Source organism: Centruroides vittatus, unplaced genomic scaffold, assembly GCF_030686945.1.
Source record: "Centruroides vittatus isolate TY-2023 unplaced genomic scaffold, ASM3068694v2 contig_7, whole genome shotgun sequence".
NCBI classification, from domain to species: Eukaryota; Metazoa; Arthropoda; class Arachnida; order Scorpiones; family Buthidae; genus Centruroides; species Centruroides vittatus.
Window position 1 is genome coordinate 1486210 of NW_027122442.1, and position 17177 is coordinate 1503386.

The window sequence follows — 17177 nt, forward strand, 5'->3', positions numbered from 1 at the left end:
CACGTGGAACGAACAAGGGGGGTTTTCTCGTGCGAGTCTTACATTTTAATAAAAATATATATCATTCGAGAGAGGGGGAAAGTATTTTTACTTTCTCGGCTGTTACATATGACAGCGAGGAAATATGGCGATCGGTCAAAGAATGATCCTTCGAGATTTTTACATTTTTGGACTCTGGGGCCTTGAAATTACGAGAAATGCGAAGAAATTCGGGGGGGGGATTCTGCATGTATGGATGTTAGTGTGTGTGTTGCACGATTTTGTTCACCGTGATTACAGAACTTGTGGCTGGATTTTTTCACAAGCTGCTAGATTTAAAATATGGTAACATTTTAAGTTCCTTTTTTTTTAAAGAAAGCGATGTTAATAATTCTTACTGGAAGGTATTTAATGAAATTTGTTCCAGACATTCGTGTTGATGCATGACGAACAAAAGGTTAGTTCACGTTAATTTACTTTTGTTATCCAGAATGATGCATATATTGCACAATTTGTACACGTAATGTGCAGTTTCTACATATTAATCTCTTGCACTTCCTGGCATGTTTCCTTTGTCTATTTTTGATGGGAATGAGACACTTCTATTTCTTACAATTATTTGTTTCTTATTACTTCTTTGAAGCATTTTAAGTTCAACAGTGTGGTTCATAACATGACAAAAGTCAAAATGTCGTTTTTCATTGTAAATATTTTCACAAATAAACTATAATTGTAATAAAAACACAAGAACACTACTTATATTCTGCAAAAGAAAAAAACACTATCCGAAAAAAATCAACTACGTACTGAGTATTATACGGATCAGAGTGACCTGAGGACAGTATAATTATTCAATCATGGCTGAGAGTAAAGCTCTTTCAAGAGTTGGAACGCACATTATAAAAATATTGGTATATTGAGGGTTAAGTACTATACACAGGGCTGGATTTACCAATCCAGGGGCCCTGGGCACAAATTCGGTGGGGAATCATCAATTTGCCCTTTAAGAGTAGGCAAATTTGATGATTTAGAAAATTTTCACAAAATACTGTACTTTCAACTAGATTTCAACTAAGAAGTTGTAAATTTCATTTTAAAATAAGGTTATGGTAAACATACATATATTTTATTGTGTAAAACTAATTATTTTAATTTAATCTGAAAAATACCTATGTAAAATTTTTTCCCGAAATTTTCCGATGTTCCATAGGTTTTTCCCCGGGTTTGGTTTTCTTTGCCTGTGGCCCTCATGATTAGGCCACACTAGGCTGTCGCAGTAATAGGAAAAAAAAATTATGTTTAAACATAGTTTTGTGGGGGCCCTGGGCACCGGCCCCAAGTGTCCTTATGTAAATCCGGCCCTGACTACACATACAAGCTTAAACTCTGATCTGCCTTTATAATAAAAGAAAAATAGAAAAGAGAGAAATTCGAGATGAAATAATGTAGATTTATATCACTTAACTAATTGCCTAAATCTCAAAACTAGGGGCAAACACAACAGTCTAGATTTACAGGAGAAAAACAGATTCTAAACGCGTTGTATAGACTTTAGTGTTTTGACTTAAAGTAAAATGGCGGTGGATAGTGCCCGTCGTCGCCACCAAGAGCGCCATATCTAAGGTCACAGCCAGTGTTGTTCCAAGCCTTTCTGTAAAAGGTACTAGAAAGAGTACTACATAACAAAAAATGGTACTAAGTTTTCTCTAAAAAGAAATCGATCAGTAATGTGCGATAGTATTTTTTAAAAAAATCGATATTAATATCGATAATACGACATAAGTATGTGCAGAATCAATACATTAAATGAAAATGATCTATTGACTCGTGCGGGCATTATTTTGACTGTAAACTGCTGAATGTATGATATATTATATATTATTTAAATATATAAATAATAAATTTATAATTTTTGAAATTTCTATTTATTAAAATATATAGAGTGTTACATGTAACATACAAAATTCATACAGGCGAAATTCATATATTACCGTGTGGAGGCTGGAGGTGGAGATCCACTCCACAGTGGAGTGCGATCCAAAACATTAATATCGATGTTCAGTGTTCACTGACCGTATCGGTGTTCGTGCACCTTTAGTGATCACTTTGTACACTACCAATTGTTTAGCATTGGAACTGTTAGAGATTAGAGCCCAAAAAATGTATTTACTGCCAAAGTAAAGTATTAAAAATATACAATAAAAATGAATTTTTTGAAAGGTACTAAATTGAAAGGAAAGGTATTGGGATTTCATGAATGGTACTAGGAAAATGGTGTTGGGTATCTTGAACTGGGACAAGTAAAAAGGTACTAGATTAGTACAAAAGTACTAGGTGGAACAACACTGGTCACAGCTACAGTATGTAGTATATTGTAGCTGGTTGATTGCCCTAACTAAAATAATGGACCGGTAAAGTGTAAAGTGAACATAAGTCACGCGTGAACATCGCTGCTGATTCTTTCTGAGACCCTGTTTGACTTAATTAACATTTTTTAAGGATGTTCATTACTTTATTATATAAAAATGAGTAGAAAACGGCAACAGAGGCTCGCGTAACGCTGCAATTACACTCATTGTCATCTATGGACACCCAGAGGCAGAGTTAAGCTCCGCCCACTAGGAAACAAGCGAATGTGTTTCGGAATTACGCCATTTGAACATATAATAATTAATCTCGATAACAAGACGTCGGAAGTCAGTCTGTTTACCAATAATCACGAAATATTTTATCGATACAAACTGGAAAATTTTTAAAATATTTTTGAAGGAATTCTTTTCGTTTTATATTTCTTTAAACATTGGAAGGAATAACTAGAAACTGAACTAATAAAGAAATTTTATTAATAGAAAGTAAGAAGAATCCAATATTTAAAAACCCCTCCGTCTGAATAAACATTAATGTTAAATACATTTCGAAATAAATTAATATCTTTAAATTTTATGTCCCACTCTCAATATTATGGTCTTTTCAGTTGAAAAAAGTTTATTCATTCATTTGGTAGAGCTAGCAAGAAAGTTCTAATTTAATGATGATGCGGGACACAAAGAGTTAGTTTGAGTAAAGAGTAACTCGAGTAAAAAGGCCGACGGGAGATTCCATATCTTTACTCCAGCGGGCCTAAGAGAAAGGCGACACAGAGAGCCCTTTCTGCTTCCAGTACATTACCGAAGTTTACTTAATCGCAATTTTTTCGCGAAATCTCAAAGAAACGCGGAACTTTCGAACAAATTTACGCTTAACAATAACCACATACAATAGAAAAAGCCAACAATACATTCTAACAATTCGTTACGTATTGTTATAATATATTGTTTAGAACGCGTGACGCCGTCATATTTTTACGTCTCTTGTTACGTAAAAACATTAATCGGTTTGAAATATTTCAGAAAGGATTATTTTATTAAAATAATATTCATTAGAAACAGGATTACTTTTAGTTTTTCAAGTTAAAATAATGCATTTTTTTCCTAATACTGTAAATAAAATTATAGAAATGTCGAATCATTCATTTATTCTAAAGTAATGTTATCTGTATTTTTGAAAATCCAAAGAGCAATTTGTAACAATTGTGGCCCTTTGCACCCTAAGATAATGCAACCAGTAGTCGAGGCAACTTATAATAGGCCTATACAGACTGTATTTCAACCGATGTTCTACTAGTAAAAAATTTCACTAGAATGCACTAAACGTTGAACATTTCTACGTTGAACTTTAACCAAAAACATACCTTGCAGTCGATACATGTCCAACGCAGAATTATCATTACTTTAACAATTAAAATTGTACATGGAATTTTCATGATTGTACTCAACATAAATTTTTACCAACCAAGTATCTTACTCAGCTCCTTAAATAATACATCATTCAACACCTGATGCTGAGAAAACGTTTATTAAAGAAACATTAACGTTTTCGACCTAATATGATAGGCCATCTTCAGATGCAAGTATTCTCGAACGTATTTTAACTAAATATTTAAACATCAGAACGTTCGAACACTTTTACAATTTAAATTTAAAACCAAAATACCGGATAAATTAACAAATAAATAATAAAATAAAACACATATACTAAATGAACTAATACAATAACGATGTAAATAATGTAATAAAATCAAAATAACTCGAGTCCTGAGGATAGTCGCTTCATTCCATTTAACCACAGTATAGCACAAGCAGAGGACTCCAATAATATGTTAAAATTTAAAAAATGGCCTATTATTTTATAATTACTCAAAATTTTTTCGGACAAAGGGGAAGAAAGGGATTGATTGAGCTTCAGTAGATGTCCTCCCCTTCCTCTTGTCCGACTTGTCTTCAGCAACAGAGTTCAACTAATCACATTTCTGCGAATAATCAGGGGTAAATTCACGAGTCGGTTTTCCTTTTGCTATGAATTGAAGGGGAAAAAAACGGCAGATGTGTTTAACCTGGTAAACCAAAATGTTGTATTGAGAGGGATGCAGCGGCAAACTTGTATTAGTGTTTGTACTGATGGCGCTCCATCCATGCAGGATCGAAAAAAAGACTTCGTGGTTTATGTATTACAAAAAATTCACAAGTTAAAATTGTACATTGCATGATTCACTGAGAAGTTTTAGTGTCAAAATCTCTACCTGGTGGTATTCTGAAGACGATGAACAACGCTGTGAATTACATAAAATCACATCCCCTACGTTGCAGACTTTTTTCTTTCCTTTGAGAAACTGTGAATTCTGATTTTAAATGTTTACTGCCTCATACAAAAGTGCACGCACGATTTATCTCTTTGTGACATGAAATAATATGTTTCTTCGATGCTGAAAATTCTAGATGTGAATTTCTTAACGAAGATACTTGGTGGCTGGAAGCATTTCTCAACGATCTTTTTGAGCAGTTGAACTTTTTAAATTTTTGAGTCTGCATGAAGCGAACGAAAATATCATTACAATTACAGGCAAATTAAAGTCTTTCACCGAAAAGTTAGAACTGTGAACCAGGAAAATTAAAAACTCGCAGCTTGATTGCTTCCAGAGTGTAGAGTCTTTTCCAAACAAATTTAAAATTTTGTTAGAATTGTGCAGAAGACGGTAGAAAAACTCTGTGTGAAGACCGGCTTAAACTGGCCCGATTTTATAAATTTTATAGTTCAAATCCCCTCGGGAGATAGCGATCAAAATCGGAGATAACGATCAAGATTCAAAGGATGTGCAGCCTTCCGCCATCAAACACGCTTCCCTCCTCTCCGGATCCGACCTCTGAGTCACGGAGACCGACTCATCACCCACGATCGCGATTAGTAATCGCAGCTGACGAGACCTGTAGTATATAAGGGGAGAAAAGGCTGAGAACGGGGTCGCTGAAGGTCCGCATAAGGATCCGTACCCGTAGGATCCGTCCCGAGAATCAAGGGCCGAAACCCGAAGCCACCGAAGCCCGCCGACGACGAGCCGCCTCGACCGATCCTCCTGCTTACCTCCACGACCGGAGAGTCGAGACGATTTCTCCTTCGATTCCAACCGAGATATCAGAGGACGAGGTATGATCCCCCAACATTTGTAAACTCTCTCTCTCCCGCGAATAGGGACGGGACGCGTTAGCTTATCTGTATTTTGTTTGACTGTCCAAATAAATCGTTATTTGTTGTCATCATGGGTCCGTTATTTCGAAAATCGCCTTAACCTTATCGACGAACCCACACACTTCCTCCACTCGACCTGACAATTAATTACCCAATCCCGACGAGTCGGGATATCAGAAAAATTTAGCCATCCTTGACAGTGGGGTGGGTCTTACCGACCTGAACGCCGACAAAAAGTGGGTACGACTCCGTCCTTCCTCCGGCGTTCAGACATCTGTATCATTTTTCTAAAGTACTTTCCATCACTTCATTATCAAATGTACGAGTGGGTCATCGATCCTTTTGCAACATACAACAGTACACGCCTGCTATTAACATTAACAGCAGGAAAAAATTTAATAGACTTAAAAAACGATCCTGTATACAAAGCCTCGTTTTCTGTACAGAATTTTGGAGCCAATATCCTCGATTAACTATTACATACATACATACAAGAAAGCCGTACACGAAGTGTTTAGTCGGCAGAAAAGAGGGTAAGGGAAAGGGGAGGGGAAGAAGGAGGAAGAGGAGATAGACAGTAGAGAAAGGTAGGATCCCTCTAAACGGCGTACATATGGCTACAGTAACCTCTATGTTTGATGTTGGCGACTTTGATTGGATTAACTACTACAGCCGTTAAATTTCTGTTGCCCTTTGTAACATTGCGAATTAGGTTTCTCGGCGCTCATAAAATAAAAAAAAACAACGGAAACGATTACAGATGGTAAATGAGGAGTTACGTGTTTATTTATTTAATTTAGAGCCTTGTACTGACATAATTCTTTCTCAGAAACAATTGCATCCTTCTCATTAGTATTTGGTGTGCCGCGAATAAATTCTCCCTGCCCAGTGTGCCGTAAGATAAAAAACTTTGACAGACACTGCCGTATATGAATAAAACAAAATATTTCAGGAATTTTCTATGGAAAACAAATTTTTATTTAGATGTTAGATACGCAAAAACATCCGGAAACCCCCACGTGGCCGGCCCATTGGTGAGGCATACTCAATTCTTATTCTTGTGCAGACTCGGCGCGACTTTCTTGTCTTTTTCTCTCAAATTTTCTAAAGATTCTTTTCTCGGACCCTGAAAAGCCCTTGTTGGTGGACAGGATTAGTTACAGGGATCATCATAGGATCGCTTTTCAGGGAAGTTTACTTTCACCTGTTTATCCGATAGGTTTTACGGAGTACAGTACATTGTTCCATCTAACGCGACATAATTATTTTTTAAACAATTTTTCACTTCATTCTTATGTCCACACGAGTCATTAAATTCTCGATTATCCTACTCAGGCAAATTCTTCGGTATTGTTAAGGGGCTAATCTCACAATATACACTAATATAAAAAAAATATATATATTATAATTTACAAAACAATTTAGAAATTCATTGTCAAATAGTTTAGTCTAATATAATTTCTAAAGCATGGATTCATTATATAATTGAATAAGAATTTCATCATATTTTGTGTAAGAAATCCTTTCAAGTATTTACTAAATATGTTAAAAGAGGACCCATACAAAATAATATTAAGATAACATATTGTTAGCCATAACATTCCTCTCCCGATAGAAAAATTTTTAAATAAGAATTAAATAGTTATAGAAATAGTTATAGAAAAAATTATAATTAAGTTTGGAATAGAAGATGATCAAATACTCGTCAAACAATGCAGAATTTCTAAAGGATGACTTTTAGACTGAGGATTTAGCCGACCGGATGACCGAGTCGGTTAAATCCTCAGTCTGTTTCCTTAGGGGATCCGGAATGGAATTCGGCCGAGCAACCCCAGGAATTTTTCATGGGCGGTCTATCCCGGATACGTTGGGCTCCATATCTCATTAACAGCCACCTCCATTATGGGCCTGGCCAAACCCATAACGGGCATGGATAAAGATTCTCTTTACAATACAATTTTTAACATATATTAATTTTAATTATTAATATATTCAAGTTATACTATTTGTCACTTGTATCGCTTTTCCATCAAACCTTTTATATATCCATTGTTCCTGGAATGATTAATAATTAATGCGCTTGAAAAAAAATTCCGAGTGACTCTTGTTTCATTATTCGATTTATTAATCCCATTTTCAAAGTCTTAAGATTTAATACGAGGATCAAAATGTTATTCCAGAACACTTCTGGAAAAAATAGAAAATAGTTTTCAATGTTTCAAGATACATTCTACGGCACGATAACTTTCAAGCTATAAAGCATCTCCTTTAAATAGGAGATGAGTTAAATAGTTAAATGGAACTATCAAGGGTGTAATATGAATCCCTTCAGGGAAATCCCAGAACACCTCTGAAGATAGAATATTGCCAAACGATCTGCCGGATTTTATCGGGCTATATTTTAAGGCTACTTAATAACATAGAATAGCTACGTGAGTAATTTCGGTTGAAAAATCGTTTCATTACCAATATAAAAGCCGTCGTATGTGTGTGTGTGTGTGTGTGAATTTCTTATAACTCCTGTAATTTTTGTCCAATCCAGATGAAATTTTGGTTATGATCGTTTTATGTTCTGACAAAAACTATAGACTACTTATTTTTCGGAAATATTAGCTTTAGATTACACGTTTTATCGATTTTGAATCTTCGATCGCATTACGTCAGTGACCGCATTTAGTTCATGCTTGACGAGGGAATTTCCTCTAAGTTGCATTTTTAAATATTTTGGCAAATGACGTATTTTAAACTTACTTCATTCAATTTAAAATTTAAACTTTGAAGAAAGATAGCCGCATCGGTATCACTTCTATAACAATTTTTTTTAAAATCTTTCCGCAGTGACCACGTGACGTTATATTATCCAATCGGAAGTAACGATCTAACGAGCCCGTTATTTAGAAAGTGTTATCGCTCGTACAGTACATACAATTCATCTTCGTTTTATCAAAGTGGAATTAAAAGACTCGCTATTTTATCAAAAAAAACAAAAAACAAAAAGCCTTTGGAAAGTGTAAGAATAAAATTGGCCAGGAAAATTCTAGATCTAAAAGAATAAACAACCAAGACTCCTGAAGGTCATGAAGTCCGGCTTGAGCAGCATCGAATAAGATTGGCTTTGTGGAGGACTGCAGAAACAGCATCACAAACGTCAAGCTCGAGTATAAACGACTTAATTTACATGAAATAAGTAATAAAACGATTAAGTATCGTGTATAACGTTTTCGTTTCATATGTGGACTTCATATTTATCTATTTAACTTGGTTGATAATAATTTATATACATTTTTCATTACAAGAAATTCTCAATTTAACAAACATTAATGGGAGTTCCCTCAAGTTCATTACAACAGGATTCCGCTGTATTTGAATTAAATCATCCATGAAATTTCCTGCGATTCTGATCGGAAACGAACCGTGTCTCCAAAAATAGTAGGCTTTACTATCTAACAATAAAAGGCTCCGAGTTGAGAAATGCAAATCAATATACCAATAACCTTAGTTGATACCTGAGGAGGAGACAAGTAAAATGAAGCATAAAATTTGTGCAAAGCTCCACTAGAAAAAAAAAAAAAAAAAAGTGAGATCCAAACAAATGTTGCCATATGTGACTGTATTACTAATGTGTTTAAATACCCTATTATTTTTTGCAGGAAATGTTGGAGAAGTTGCGGGGAGAATATATAACGTACAAAATTCAGATTGATGTTCATTTTGAATATTTTAGATAAATGTTTACATATCTTTTCCCTCCTCCCAGATGACTCTTCGGGCTCATTGCAATCAACCATTGTTTGGTTGAAGAATGCCACTTATGTTGTTGTTAACCTTGTTTTCGATTGTATTACATTTACATCACACTATATTAAATATTCTGCAACGATTTTGTGTAAATGTCAGTTCTATATTTGTTTTATTTTAAATAAGTCTGATACTTGCTCTTCTTATGGAACTTTGCACATAGAAATTTACCACTTTCCATTTGTTGTTATGAGGAATTAATTAAAATAAATTTCATCCTGATTTGCGTTTCTCAATTTTGGAACCTTCCTTTATAAATATTCAAACCAACTATATTAAATTTTCGATAATTGTTTTTTTTAAATGCTAGTGTTTTGGCAGGAAGTATCCCGCGCATAAGAACTGTACGACTACATTCTTCCCAAAAAATTTTGTAAAAAATGAAAGTGAATAGCTGAATAAAAAGTTTTCATTAAGAAATACGTCATTCTACAAAAGAATAAATCTATCATTTTAAATTAAAATTCTAATGGCAGACAGAAAATGCTACTTAAACATTGCCCTTCAGATTAATTTGCAAATTTGGATAATAAAAATTTACAATTTAGTTTTTTTTAAAATGTTCTGAATTATTTTAATTGGTATTTTAGCATATTATTTATAATTACAAAAATTAAATATTTTCGTAGGTATGTTTAAAATTAACTCTATAAATCGTATCTTGAATATTCAAGAGAATAATAGAAGAATGGCATTGACTTTAAAGTTAATTACAATTTATAATTTAGCAACTTTAAATAAAGAGCAAGAATCCAAATCTTGACATAATGAAATAAATTATATTCAGATAATGTTTGGAAACATGTTATTCAGTTTTGTAAGTTAATTTTATGATATAAACTAAGCTCAGCTTATTAATAACCCTCATCAAGTATTGTTCAGTTCTTAATTTACGAGTAAAATATAACAATAAAGATTGTATAATTTTAATATTTGTTTGTAAATTTTATTAATTTTTCGTTTAAGAATGTTAATTGAGACGTCTGATTTAATTTTCTTATTTTTAAAAATTATTTAATAGTTCATAATAACAAAATCTATTACTAGATGGCGGTATATGTATATTATTTTTTCATTTTTTTCCTGAAATTATTAATATAATACTTTTACGTGATATCGTCTCTTGATTAATTATTTTACTAGAAAATTCTTAATATAATTTATTATTAATGATTTTATATTATTGAATTTTACAATTTATTAAATATTAGCGGTTTTAAACATATATAATAAAAATATACGTTAGATATAATTTAATATTTAAAAAAATACATTAAAATATTGATAATATATATATATTTATTTATTTATTTATGCGAGTAACTTATATTTTATATACAGAAATATATTTAATAAATAAATAAATAAAAAATTATTATTTATATTTCGTTCCAAAGATGGCGCCATATATTTTCATCATCTGCCATTTTATTTCATTTCTAAATACAGTATATTAATAAATTAATTTTTTATTATTATTTTCTTTAATTTTAATTATTTTTAAATATAAAAATTTTATGAAAATATATATATATATAAATACTTATTCACAATAATTATATTTAATTTTTCTATGTTTAAGGGGATAGAGTCACATAAGCTTTAACTAAAATTTTTTTTAAAAGGAGGATGCTTTAGAAGTGGATGAAAGTTGGAAAAAAACTAAAATAACAAGTTTCTTTTCTTTAATTTTCTGCTTCTGGTATGTACTTTATCCCAAGACGACGGAGGCCAAGAGCATTGTTGTCTACAATAGTGATTAATGACAATGCAATGAGAGAAGGCAGACATGCTTCACTTCAGGTATTGTAGACTAAAGTTTCTTGTAACTTTTATCCTACAAAGAAAAATCGTTTGTAATTATTGTTCCTGTTTTTTCTAACTAACAGTTTAATGTAGTTAGCTTCGTTTATTTAATATATTTATCTATATATATATATTTTTAAAAATAGCGAGTTTACTCCAAGATGGCAGTCGAAGCATTTTTTTATTGCAAACGTTTTTAATTAACACATTATTTTTTAAGTTTCTTTACTGTGTTGCTGTTGTTGTAGAATGTCTGTCCTGTATAAAGGGATGGATACTCTACAACATCTTTCTCAACAGCTTATTGAAGTCATTTGACACCTTGTTCCTCCAAGCGAACTTTTTCCTTCTTCTATTCAATTTCACGCATCATTTTATAGAGTGAATCAAAAGGATTTATCTCCCTAATCAGATATCTTATCTTTCCATTATTATTGGGTTATAATTTACATTAACAGCCGAATGTGACATAACGCCTCTTGGGTATTCAAAACACACAAATTTACGATTTCATGCTGAAGAAAGAAATTTAAAAAATTCTGATTTTGTTGCCTTCATTTGAAATTTAAAAAATTACAGAGAATTGCTTGAATTTAATTGTTTTTCTATAACGTTTACATTAAACGAAATTGGAAATCGAATTTTTCAGATGGTGTCAAATCGTATACATATACAGTACAAAGTATTTTTCTATGTTACTCGGTTACTTATATAACATTACTACGTTACAATAAAATCTATATAAATTACATTGCGGTATATATAAAACTCTGTTATTAAGTATACTTTTATATAAACATAACTAAATTACGTTAAGCTATTATAATTTAAAATTTCTATATTAAAATGGAGAATTATTATTCATAAATGGATATATTAACATAATTATGCTATATTAAGTATATGTTTGCTATAATGAATTGAATATGCATAAATGTTTTCGTAATTATGTCAATACGTGCAAGATCGTGTATGTCCATATACTATGGGATACCTAATGGTCAATTATCTAGAACCTCATCATTTCTCTGACGTATAATTATAATATATTGAATATAAAAATACGAAATGACTTTGTATTGCTACATAAGAAGAAAATTTTTCTTTCTGACTTTTTCTAAATAAAAAATAAAATATTTCTGAAGTTTATTCGGGAAAAAAAGCTAAAAAAACCTTTCGATTTTTCTGTTTTTGAATTCTGTAAAATTAGACGTGGATTTGGAGAAACCTCCGATAGAGGATAATGTAAAATAGTTATTACGAATAAAAAAAAAGAGGAAAAAATGGAAAAGGTCGTCTCTTTGACACACAGCTGTGTTTCTTTCAAAACTGTAACATTTATTTTGTTAGATCTATGTTAACAAGTGAGAAAACTAAAGAATAAACTAGGACCAAATCAAATGAAATTCCAAAAGGTTTCTCTTCACAAACAATGAAACATCGATCGTGTTGTATATAAGATACGAGCCGAAACGTCAACAAAAAACAAACAAAAGTCTACCTAAAATCCACTTCATATCAAATATAACAAACTACCAAGAGTTTTTGGAAAGAAACTTTTATTCTTCTCACAGAAATATCTTAGATTTTTTCTTGGTTTCGAACATTAAGAAACTTGCATCTATATATTAAACTTTACACAAAGATATTCGATGACTAAGGAAAGAAATTATTTTATTAATGTTTTTTTTTTTTCTTTACAAAAATCTTATATTTTATTTTAAATTATTTTTTAAAAAGTTATCGGATGTTGAATATATTTATTTTTTCTTGATATTTATTCAGTTAGTTCGTTGTTTTTGTTCGGCTTTTGTGTGGGCACCGAGTGTATTGGGACCGAATATTGATTGCTGAATTTCGCTGAAAAATAATAAAAAAAAATATAGATTCTTGATGTAAAAATATAAAAATTTATATTTTTAATTTTGTTTTTATTGATAAATAATTTTTCACAACATATTTCAATTTAGAAATTATTTCAACAGCATCGAAACGGAATTTGAAAACGTCCAATGGAGATGAAATAAATGAGTCACCTGATCGATAACGTTTTCGTTGATTGGTTAATTTTAAAATTTCAAATTTCCGTTATGATTGTCTATTCTGTGTGATTGCATTTATGTAATGTAAAACAAACGATAATTTACAATTAAAATGCATTTTCCTTTTAGAATTTTATTGATAAAATATCCGAATTAGTTAATCCGATACAGTAATTAGATTTCTCGTTATTTTTTATTCCATTTTTATTGGATATTTTAAAATATTTGAAACAATTTTTAACCGTCCGTGTTTTCAATTAGCCAATCAAGAAAAACTACACTACTACTAACTTTATTCCGATTGAAAATGTCAAAGAATTTTCCTTTTACTTTCCCAGCTGTTATATTTAAATTAACAAGTGAAAAGTATGGCGATCGGTCAAAAAGAGATCCCTAAAATGTTTACATTTATGGACTCGGGACCTTGAAACTCGGAGAAATGCAAAATTGGAGATTTTTTTCCTGTGTGTACGGATATTTGTGTGGGGGGCACAATTTTGTTCACCCATTTTGAAGCTATATAACTTCTGTGCCTGTTGTCGAAATTTTCAAGAACTTTGCACGGAGGTTGATATATTAGGGACATTAATGCTATTAAATTTTCATGGTTAAAAGTCGAGGGAATGAGAAGATAGAGAGGGGGGTCACGTGTTATATCTCGAGTGGGATCAGACTCAATGATAATTTACTCGTTATTAGCATTTATATATTTTTTTTAAATAAAACTCATCTCTACCCTTAAAATTAAGCTTATTGCCATTTTATAATAATTAATAATATAAAAATTTTAAAAATATCATAACAGATGGAGCCACACATAATTTTTAAATTTTTTGTCGGGAAAGTTACGCAACTCGTTGTAGGATTTTTATTATAAAATATCAAAAGACAGAAGTTCTAAAATTGTAGCTAATTCAAAAACACACACGTATTTTTGAAACAACCAATAGAAATGAAGTAAACAATCATCTGATCATCTAAAGATAACGTAATTGGTTAATTTAGAATTTGAATTTTAAATGCAATTTTTATTCACAAATTATAATTTCTTTTAACAAATAAAGGCAGATAAGAAAGCAAATATTTTACTAATTACGCCGCCGTATTTAATGAATTGTTTTGACAATATTTTTTCCTTATTTCGAAAATTTTTCTTTCCGTAATGTTGACAAAAATCATAAAATTTATATTATAAATCACAAGATAAATATATATTTTAAATAGTTACATCCCATAAAAAGTTTTCTTTAAAATATTTTCTCAGTTAAGTGAAGTTATCTCAGGTTGGAGTATGGACGGAGATCCATTTTTTTGCAGATTATGGACCTGTGTTACGATGATAAACAGTCCATATCCTGATAAATATTTATACCTGTACAAGAAAAGACAACGCTTTACTTTAAAGAGAGGTGTCAATAACCAAAGCTTTGTTGTTCTTAATACAGGTTGTCAACCCTCGTAAGTCTATATAGGGGACGTAGGTTCTATGTGGCTATAATATCCGAGGGGATTTGTCCCTGGTCGTCGTTATAGTCACATAAACCAGGACCCGGTGATCATAAAAACGGACAGCATAACGGATTGAGCCTCGCGTGACGGAAACGTCATCCTATGTTTCTTCTTCTTATTTTTTTCCTTTTTTTTTTGTTTCACGTCACGTGGTGGATGGAAAATGGCTGAAAAGATGTGTCTAGACCCATTATTTGTTTCTCCTCTTTAATACTTATACAGTTTTGTGTTTTGTACGTGGAAGAAATATAAATTTTTTGTAGAGAAATTGGATTGGAATTAATGTTCCTTTCTTTTGTGTTTCTGTTTGCAATTTGTCGAAATGAGATTTAAGGAAAGAAAACTCTCTCTTTCTCCCCCGTTCATGTTTCGTTTTCGAAAAGATGAAGGAGGTAAAAAAATAAAAAAATAAATATATGTTTTGGAAAAAGTATAATGCGCTTTTTCGGCAAGAGAAGTTTTGTATTTTTTTTTCTTTTTATATCATTTACTTATAAACTTATTCCTAATTTTTATTTACAGGAAATAAAATTAGAAAGATTCTAGTGTTTTAACACTTTATTACAATGAAGTATAATCTTTCTGCATGTCTGTTTTCTATATATATATATATATCTGTCTGTCACGTTCTATTCATAAAAATTCTTCGGTATGAATAAGTAGAGGATAAAAGTCGAACTGCTTACTTAAAATCATTTTTCAAACTTACATAGTTGTCTAGCTGAAATTTTTGCAACTAAGAAACTATTCTTCGTATTTTATATTTGATTATGCAAATAAATATGAAATTTTATAATTATTCAGAATATAATTAGCATAATTGTGCAATAAATATTATTCTTGTAAATTGAATTCGATGCTTAATTTAGAAAATATATACAAAATCAAATTATGTCGATTTAAAATGGCAAAAATACAAGGAAAAAATAACATTTTACATATCATTAGTTGAGAAATAAGTAAAATTTTTTATTACATTCCTTTTATTTTGATCAATTTATCTTTTAACAAAGTAAATATCATAATTTTATTATTTAAATTTATCCTGATTTATCTCAACTTTTAGAACAATAACAGCAAAATCTTCTATAATCCAATTCATTCCTCTTCTAGATTTCCTGATGTCATCATTTTTCAGGATTATAACCATTCATAAAAGTGTTTATATAAGGAATAAACTATTGGATAATCTTATATATATATATAAATATAGGATGTAGCCAAGAGCTGACTTTATTGTGAACGTCTCATGGATCATGAAGCATCAGAATGGAAGCTGAAAACATTAAATATTCATATAGGAAAGAGATATATCATTCTTTAATTTGACGATATGATTGATGAGTTGGAACTCTGCTAAGTGTATACAAAGTGGGACCCATTAAAGACGAATCTAAACATTGAGACAGGAGGTTGTGCGAACTTCCATTGATTACAGATTTACAAGATAGCTACGTGTGACTTGCCCTATCCATCAATGTAATTAAGTAACTAATAATTGTGCCAAGACGTGTGTTGGATCTAAATGTTAACTGATAGAGGATCGTTATTACCTGCCATTCGATGTTAAGAGAGTTTTAATGATAGGTCTTACTCCCCGTGACTCCTATTGGTGTGAAACACGTCGTTATAATTTGATAGCCTAGATATTCATCTAGTTATAATTTTATTTTAAATGTTTTTGAAATGTTTATGATTCCTGTTTAATCACTAATGACTCAAGATGATTAGCAAACAATCTATCGATTTTTTCCACATTTACAAAGTTACTCATTTATGAAAATTCAAACGTATAAAGTATAAACTTTTTTAAATCTAATTCAGCATTATATTTCATTAAAAGAAAGAATATATTTTCCATTGATTATAATTCATTCTTAAATTAATTACAAATCTTTAAAAGTCATCATTTTTGGCCTCATTTTACAACAAAATGGCAAACTTTTAAATTAAAGTATTTACTGGAAATTTAAAGAATCTAATACAAGAGACTTGAATATATAATTTGTATATACACCAGAGTACGACTGACCTGACAAATTGAAAGAAACAGTCAGACCGACAGACGAACAATTGATTTTTCTAAATAATAAAAAAACACTTAAAAAATTAAGCGAAATTATCGATAATCTAAGAAAGAAAGCATTTAAAAATGCATTACAACGTTCTCCAATTTCACATTTGATCCATTATGCCGTCGCTATAGAGAAAATTCTAAATTATCTAGTAACTAATTAGAATAGTTACTTGGTTTGACAATAGCCGGCTTCATTATCTTTCGGATGTTCTGGTTCCCTTCAGGATTAAATGAAATTTTTTTGTTATTTTAGAAAAGTATCTTGGTACAAAGTTATGATAAATGAACTTTTTAATATTCGACGATAATTTAATTTGCCAATTTTTAATTTAATTATAATAAGAGTGCGGTGGATAGATTATTTTTCTTAATTATTGTTACGTATAATAAACATGGCTAAAACG

General features: G+C 31.0%; 1 long non-coding RNA gene across 1 annotated transcript; it reads left to right on the forward strand.

Moving 5' to 3' along the window:
- Positions 1–10053: 10053 nt before the first annotated feature.
- Positions 10054–16410, forward strand: LOC136980427 (uncharacterized). Its single transcript, XR_010881551.1, has 3 exons — positions 10054–10156; positions 10922–11142; positions 15810–16410. It is a non-coding gene; the product is annotated as an uncharacterized lncRNA (long non-coding RNA).
- The last annotated feature ends 767 nt before the right edge of the window (positions 16411–17177 follow it).